This window comes from Sander lucioperca, chromosome 11 (assembly GCF_008315115.2).
Source record: "Sander lucioperca isolate FBNREF2018 chromosome 11, SLUC_FBN_1.2, whole genome shotgun sequence".
Classification (NCBI taxonomy): Eukaryota; Metazoa; Chordata; class Actinopteri; order Perciformes; family Percidae; genus Sander; species Sander lucioperca.
The window spans coordinates 24,023,888-24,031,387 of NC_050183.1; the positions used below are offsets into that span (position 1 = coordinate 24,023,888).

At 47.3% G+C, this 7,500-nt stretch overlaps 1 protein-coding gene and 1 long non-coding RNA gene across 2 annotated transcripts in view; one reads left to right on the top strand and one right to left on the bottom strand.

Annotated features, from left to right (window-relative positions):
* The window catches only part of grin3bb (glutamate receptor, ionotropic, N-methyl-D-aspartate 3Bb), a 75,428-nt gene that overhangs the window by 39,919 nt on the left and 28,009 nt on the right, over window positions 1-7,500 (top strand). The gene's annotated exons all lie outside the window — the stretch shown is intronic.
* Window positions 6,964-7,500, bottom strand: part of LOC116060767 — a 19,599-nt gene continuing 19,062 nt past the window's right edge. Inside the window, exons 3-4 of the long non-coding RNA XR_004107576.2 lie at window positions 7,108-7,116; window positions 6,964-6,974 (exon numbers count right to left, since the gene is read on the bottom strand). This is a non-coding gene — a long non-coding RNA (uncharacterized LOC116060767). The remainder of the gene's footprint in view (window positions 6,975-7,107; window positions 7,117-7,500) is intronic.

Consider the following 7,500-nt stretch of genomic DNA (forward strand, 5'->3'; position numbering starts at 1 on the left):
TGAAATTTAACAACTGACATTTATATTTTGCAATTTTACTATACCTGAACCCAAGGATGAACATATGTTTGGAGAAGACCTCCCCTACCTTACTGAACAGTTTCTCCAACAACAAGAACAACGGAGGCAGACGCACACACTCACAATAACAATGAAACACAGTTTCTGTCTCATCACAGTCAGGACATTTGTCACTAACCCCAGGACTAATGACAGACAGAAAGGCGTTGACTGCCACTATCCCGTGTAATACTCTCCACTGGAGGTCAGCTACTCTTTTAGTTAATGGTGGTTTATATAAACTCGCCACGGTGTGTCCACCCGTTCATGGAGCTTACTCTTGTTTAAAGACAGCACCATCATTTTATAAAAACCCTTCCCTTTCGCCTCTTTCATGTCTAAAGTGCAGTGCTGTACATCTAAAAAACGTCCAACATAGTGATCCAGACATGGACGGACACATAAACCAGGGAAGGAATCCTCAGGCTGAGATGTGGTCAGACCACCAGTATATTCCTCCAACATGATGGATTCATGTCGGGACAGTTTGTTCTTCCAGTGGTCCAACAGTTTGGTGATGATCCTGACTGATCTCACCCCCAGAACAGCTGCCAAAGCAGCAGCATTGTCTAGTTTTGGTCCTGTGATGTCCACCACCGTCCCCAGCGTGAGCACCCGTGCTCTGCAGAACACGTCCGTGATGGATGAACCAGCCCAGCAGGGGTAATCCAACCGTTCCCCGTACACCACCGGTTCCTGCAGCAGCCAGTGTAAGGAGTCACCTTGCAGCCGTCTCTCCTTAATCAACAGCTTCCACACGGTGAACACGCCTCGATAGAAAGGAGGCAAAGTCTGGACACTCAGCTTCCTCACATCCATCAGGAACAGAGAATCTGACAATCCAAAACCCTTAAAACTGTTCAGCACCCAGTGGGCCAGAGGTCTCCAGACCAGGTCCTTAGGGCCATAGAGCAGTCTCTGGAGGAACTGCAGCCGGAAAGCAGCGCCCCTGCTGGCCAAATGAACAAGTCCTTGTCCTCCTTCTTCCTTTGGAAGGAACAGAACAGACTGGGGAATCCAGTGCAGCTTATCCCCAAAAAAATTAACTAAAACAACTTGAATCTTAGCAAGTAAATTAGAAGGAGGGTCCACACAAGACAGTTTATGCCACAGAGAAGAAGACAGCAGATTGTTAATAACAAGAGTCCTCCCTCTGTAGGACATGCTCGGTAAGAGCCACTTCCATTTCTTTAATCGGCCTTCTATTTTTTCCAGAGCATTATCCCAGTTTTTTTGCATTACACACTCCTCACCCAGAAACACTCCCAAATACTTCACCCCTCCTTTCTTCCAGGTGAGCCCTCCTGGGAGAGATAGAGAGCTCTGTAGCTGATCTCCCACCACCACAGCTTCACTCCCAGTTAACTTTAGCAGAAGAGATGTGATTAAAAACACTCACATTCTCTACCAAAGCGTCGATATCTGTTTGCTTGTTTAAAACAACCACGACATCGTCAGCATAAGCTGAAAGTTTAACAGCTGAAGTACACCCAGGAAAATACACACCTAAAAGATCATTCCTGAGTTTATGGAGCAGAGGCTCAATAGCGAGGGAATAAAGCATCCCCGACAGAGAGCACCCCTGCCGTACCCCTCTCTGCTCATTAAAAGGTGCAGCCAAACCACCATTAACCTTCAATATACTCACAATGTCTCGGTCCAGGACCTGAATCTGAGCTATGAAACCTGGGCTGAAGCCAAAAGCACTGAGCGTCTGCCACAAATACTGATGTTCAACCCGGTCAAAAGCCTTTTCCTGGTCTATGGAAATAAGACCAGTATCCATACCCAGTGAGCTAGAGACGTTCAAAACATGCCGAACTAGAGTGATATTATCACTCATTAACCTGCCGGGCACACAGTAGGTCTGGTCGACATGAACCACTTCACTCATCACCTCCCGAAGCCGAGAAGCGAGAGCTTTGGACAGGATCTTGTAGTCCCCACACAGCAGAGAAACAGGTCTCCAGTTCTTTATTTCCTGTAAATCTCCTTTCTTCGGGAGCAGGGTGATGACTGCCCTTCTGCAGCTCAGCGGCAGACGTCCTCTGCTCAAGCTGTCCTGGAACACCTCCAGCAGATCTCCTCCAATCACGGGCCAGAAGGTCTTGTAGAAATCTACAGGCAGCCCGTCGATGCCCGGTGCCTTACCGTTCCCCAGACTCATCAGAGCAACATACAGTTCATTCAGGGACAGTAGATCTTCCAGCACCGTGTTGTTGGCAGCACCCACCTGAGGAAGGCCATCATAGAAAGAAGCAGCTGACTCAACGTCTTCCACATACTCCTCTCTGAACAGGTCTTTATAGAACGAGGTGGCATATCTCCTGATCTCAGGGGTTCCCGTGATCGTACCTCCATCTGCAGAGCGTAGGGAATGGATGATCTTTCTTTGACCATTCTTTCGCTGCAGACCAAAGAAAAACTGCGAGGGGGCATCCATCTGGGAAGCGTTGATGAAGCGGCAGCGGACCAGAGCCCCCTGTGCTGTGATGCCCAACAGGTTGGCTAAAGCAGCCTTTTAGACTTTAAGAGCTTCAACATGCCCTTGATTTCCTGTGGAACCCACCACATCCTGTAATTCCACTACTTCAATCTCCAGGTCTTGAAGAGACCTGGTAATGTGCTTGGTGACATTGCGAGTATATTGCTGACAAAAAAGTTTCACCTGAACCTTTCCAATATCCCACCACTGCTGCATGATGGGAAACTGGACTTCAGGCTCTGGTGTAGACCCCACACACACTTAAACGCCTCTTTAAAAGAGTTATCATTTAAAAGTCCAGTATTAAAGTGCCAATAAGCGCTGTGCAATTTAACATTTTGAATATAGACAGAACACTGGACAAGACAATGGTCCGTAAAACCAACAGGAGTTATTCCACACTGTTTAAAAACACCAAAATGGTGTTTAAAACAATAGAAGCGGTCCAGCCTGGCCAAAGACAACATGTTGTCTCTGGAATGACTCCAGGTGTACCGCCTGGCGTTCAGGTGAAAACCTCTCCACACATCCTCCAGCTCACAGCTCTCCATCAGACGCCTGAGTCTGGCCCAGGAAGCAGGATGAGGCTCCAGGTGATTACGGTCTAAAGAGGGATTCTCTGTGCAGTTAAAGTCACCTCCCAAAAACTAAAAATCATCAGTACAATCCTGAATGACATCACACAAAAGGTTTAAAAATGTCATTCGTTCAATGGCCGAAACTGGAGCATACACATTTATAAAAATAAGTTTTATATTTTCATACTGAACCTTAATTTTTATAATGTGGCCACACATGATGTCCTCCACACTAAAGGAGGTGGGACGAAAGCCCTTAGAGAAGAGCACCCCGACCCCCCCACTGTTGGAGGCCTTATGGCTGAGAATAACCCCCCCAGGCCACTGCTTCCTCCACTCACTCTCATTCTCCACATCACTGGGAGTCTCCTGCACAAAGATAACATCTAGATGTTTGAACTCCATCAGTTTAAACAGAGAAGCTCTTTTACATCACTTCTTGCTCCATTAATGTTTAAGGATCCAATGTTTAAATCCGCCATTAAAAAGAAAAGAGCAAAAACAAAAACACACAGCATGTATGTGGAGAAACATATTAAAACTAGTCATCATCTTCAATAAGTTGAGCTCTGGCTTTAGTCACCAGTTTGTTGAGGCGGTAACCCTCTTGGATAGTGAACCCTTCTGTCTCTTTCCTCAGCCAGGACACAGACCTGATCAACCCTCTCAGATCAGGGAAGAACTGCTCCGTCTTAACCGCCCTGATCCCTTTAGTGTCCTGCAGGAACTTCTTGATCTTATCCAGAGGATAAAGAGTTAATTTCTCAGCCTGAGATGCTGTCCACTCACAATCCTCCTCCTCATCATCATCATCATCATCATCATCACACAGATCCTCCAGCAGCTTTTTAGCTTTAGCATCATTCTGCTCTTTGTTAGAGCTGCTTTTTCTTTTACTGGATCTTATAGTTACATCCATCTCTTCAGACAGATTTTCAGCCAGAGCATCATCAGCCACATTAATAACATTCTGACTGCAGCTTTTTCCCTTAGCACTGCCTTTCTCTTTCCCTGTCTGTTTGTTATTTTCTGCTTTCTCATTAGACTGGGTGTTTCCTTCATTAACAGTGTTATTTCTACACTCATGTTGTACAACATCTTTCTCCTTTTCCTGCGTGTCTTTCTCTGTTACCTGTGCAGTTTCTGCACACTGTTGCGCACCTGCCGAGTCTGAGTCAGCAGCAGGTGGCGCAACATCTGAGTCTGAGCCCCCCGGAGGCTCTGAGCCCCCCGGAGGCTCTGAGCCCCCCGGAGGCTCCGCGGCCCGGTCGGCCAAACCGCTCAGCCCAGCCGGACCGGAAGCCGGTTCAGCGGGACCGGGAGCCGTCTCGGCCGAAACGCCCGTCCCCTCGTGACCGGGAGCCGGCTCATCCGAACCGCCCGGCCCCGCAGGCTCGGGGGCCGGCCGGCGCGAACAGGAACGGACCAAATGACCCTCCTCCCCGCATCCAAAACACTTCATACTATCAGAAGTCACAAAAACAACATAACTGAAGCCTTCAACTTTAAAACTGAACGTTAAATTTAAATCAGCCGCGTTGTCTTTTAAAATCATGAAGGCTTGTCTCCTGTGACACACTACGTGTTTGAGCTTCGGTGATTTACATCCGAGCAGAACCATTTTAATGGGAGACATCAGCTGGCCGTACCGGGACAGCTCTTTGGCCAAATCCTCATTTTTAATGAACGGAGGTGCGTTTGAAATCACTATTCTTTTAGCTGGGCTCACCAGCGGGAGAACCGGGGTGAAAGTATCCCGGATTACAATTCCTTTCTCCACCACAGTCTCAACCTTCGCCACATCATCCAGGAAAATCACCACTGCCTTGTTCATACGGGAGGCAGACTTCACACTGTCAAAGCCCACAACCTCCCCGACAGCACAGCTGGCCTCCTCCACTGAACAGCCGACCTGCGGGGAAATCCTCACCGCATGTCGGCGTGTCAGCTTCTCCAGCACCGCATGGCAGCCAAACACGCTGACAACCGAACTATCCGAACATATATGACATCTGAGGGAGTAGCCACTTCCATTTATTCATTTTGTTTTCAATTTTTTCCATGACGGTCTCCCAGTTTCTCCGCACCATGACCTCATTACCGAGGAATATACCGAGGTATTTCAGGCCGTCTCTTTTCCAGGCCAGATGTTGGGGGAGAACCGGGAGACCGTCATGCCATTCATCAACAGCGAGGGCTTCACTTTTTTTCCAGTTCACCCTCGCTGCAGATAAGATGTTAAAACCAGAAACAGTGTTTTCTAAAACGTCTAACTCATGCTGGCTCTTAATAAAAACAATGACGTCATCAGCATAAGCAGATAAAACCATGTTCTCATTAAAACCAGGTAAAATCAGACCTTCAATGTTGTTGCGTAGTCTGCAGAGGAGGGGTTCTAGGGAGAGTGCGTAGAGCATCCCGGACAGAGCACAGCCCTGCCGGACGCCTCTACACACTCTAAAAGGAGCACACAGACTGCCGTTAAACTTCAGCACACTCTCAACCTCACTGTACAACACCTTGATCTTGGCTATGAAACCAGCGCTGAACCCAAACTTCCCCATTACTTTCCAGAGGAAGCTGTGTTCAACGCGGTCAAAAGCCTTTTCCTGGTCCAGAGAAATCAGACCAGTGTTAAACCCCAACGAGCTGGAGACCTCCAAAACATCACGAATAAGGTGGACATTGTCCACCATGGACCTGCCGGGCACACAGTAGGTCTGGTCCCGATGGATGACCTGCTCCATAGCTCTCCCCAGCCTGGAGGCAAAGACTTTGGACAGAAGCTTGTAATCCACACAGAGCAAAGACACAGGGCGCCAGTTTTTAATGTCCTGCAGGTTGCCTTTTTTTGGTAGCAGCGTAACCACCGCCCTGCGGCAGGACATGGGCATGGAGCCAGAGGACAGCCTTTCATTAAAAACATCTAAAACATCATGTGCTAAAATGTCCCAGAAGGCTTTAAAAAACTCAACTGTGAGGCCATCGATGCCTGGGGCACGTCTCCCCTGCATATTCTGCAGGGCAGCGTGGACCTCCTGCAACTGTATGGGCGCTTCCAGACAGGAGTTGGTCTCCGCAGAGACCTGAGGTAGCCCACTCAGGAACTCCTCTTGCAGAGCCTCCTGCTCCTCATACTCGCTTGAGTAGAGGGAGGAGTAGAACTCTACGGCTCGCCTTCTGATCTGCCTCGGCTCCATGATCTCCTGCCCCGTGTCTGAAAGCAGTGTGTGGATTACCCGCCTCTGTCCATTCTTCCTCTCCAGGCCGAAGAAGAAGCTAGAGGGAGCATCCATCTCCGAGATGGTCTGGAATCGGGACCTGACCAGTGCACCCTGTACTTTAACGTCCAGCAGGTCGGCTAAAGCTAGCTTTTTGATTTTGAGGACTTCAAAATGTCCTCCATCTCCTGTGGACTCAATTTCTCTAGTTCCACTATATCACTCTCCAGGTCCTGCATAGATCTGGTGATGTCACGCGTGACGTTGAGATTGTGCTGTTGACATAGAAGCTTGATTTCTGTCTTACCATGGTCCCACCACTGCCTAAGACTGCTAAAATCACCCTTTCTCTGTCTAAAAATATCCCAAAAATAAATAAGCACCTCTCTAAATTTTTTGTCAGAAGTTAAAACCGAGTTAAAATGCCAGTAGGCACTTTTCGGCTTCACATCCCTAATAAAAACATGACATAAAACCAAAGAGTGATCAGTAAAAACAGCAGGAACAATATTACACACTTTAAAAATATTAAAATGTTGTTTAAAACAATAAATACGATCTAATCTGGCTGAGGAGATCCTACTCTCTCTGAGGTGGGACCATGTGTACTGTTGGCAGTCTGCATGCATCCTTCTCCATACATCCACCAGGCCACTCCTCCACTCAGAGAAGAGCCATGGCTCAGGATGGCTTCCCCTTCCCACTCTCTCCTCCAGTCGGCCTCGTTGCTGCTGTCAGTGTGTGTCTCTTGTAAAAATAAAACATCAATGTGCTTCATTCTTATGGTTTCATAAATACTATATATATATATATTTTGTTATTTTGTTTCTGGTTCCATTTACATTTAAACTCCCAACTTTAAAAACATCCATATTAAGTGAGATGTTAAAAGCAAAAATAATAAACAATAAATTAATTAACATTGGAGCATAACCCATCATCAAGACGTATTTGTTTTTTTGCTTTAAGCACAAGTTTCTTCAATCTAAAACCCTCAGCCCCCGTGATCGTACCTCCAAGTTTTTCTTTGGTCTGGAGCGAAAGAATGGGCAAAGAAAGATCATCCATTCCCTACGCTCTGCAGATGGAGGTACGATCACCCTAACAGCCCCTGGCTGTTATGAAATCTGACTGAGGAGCAGAACAGAACCAAGTC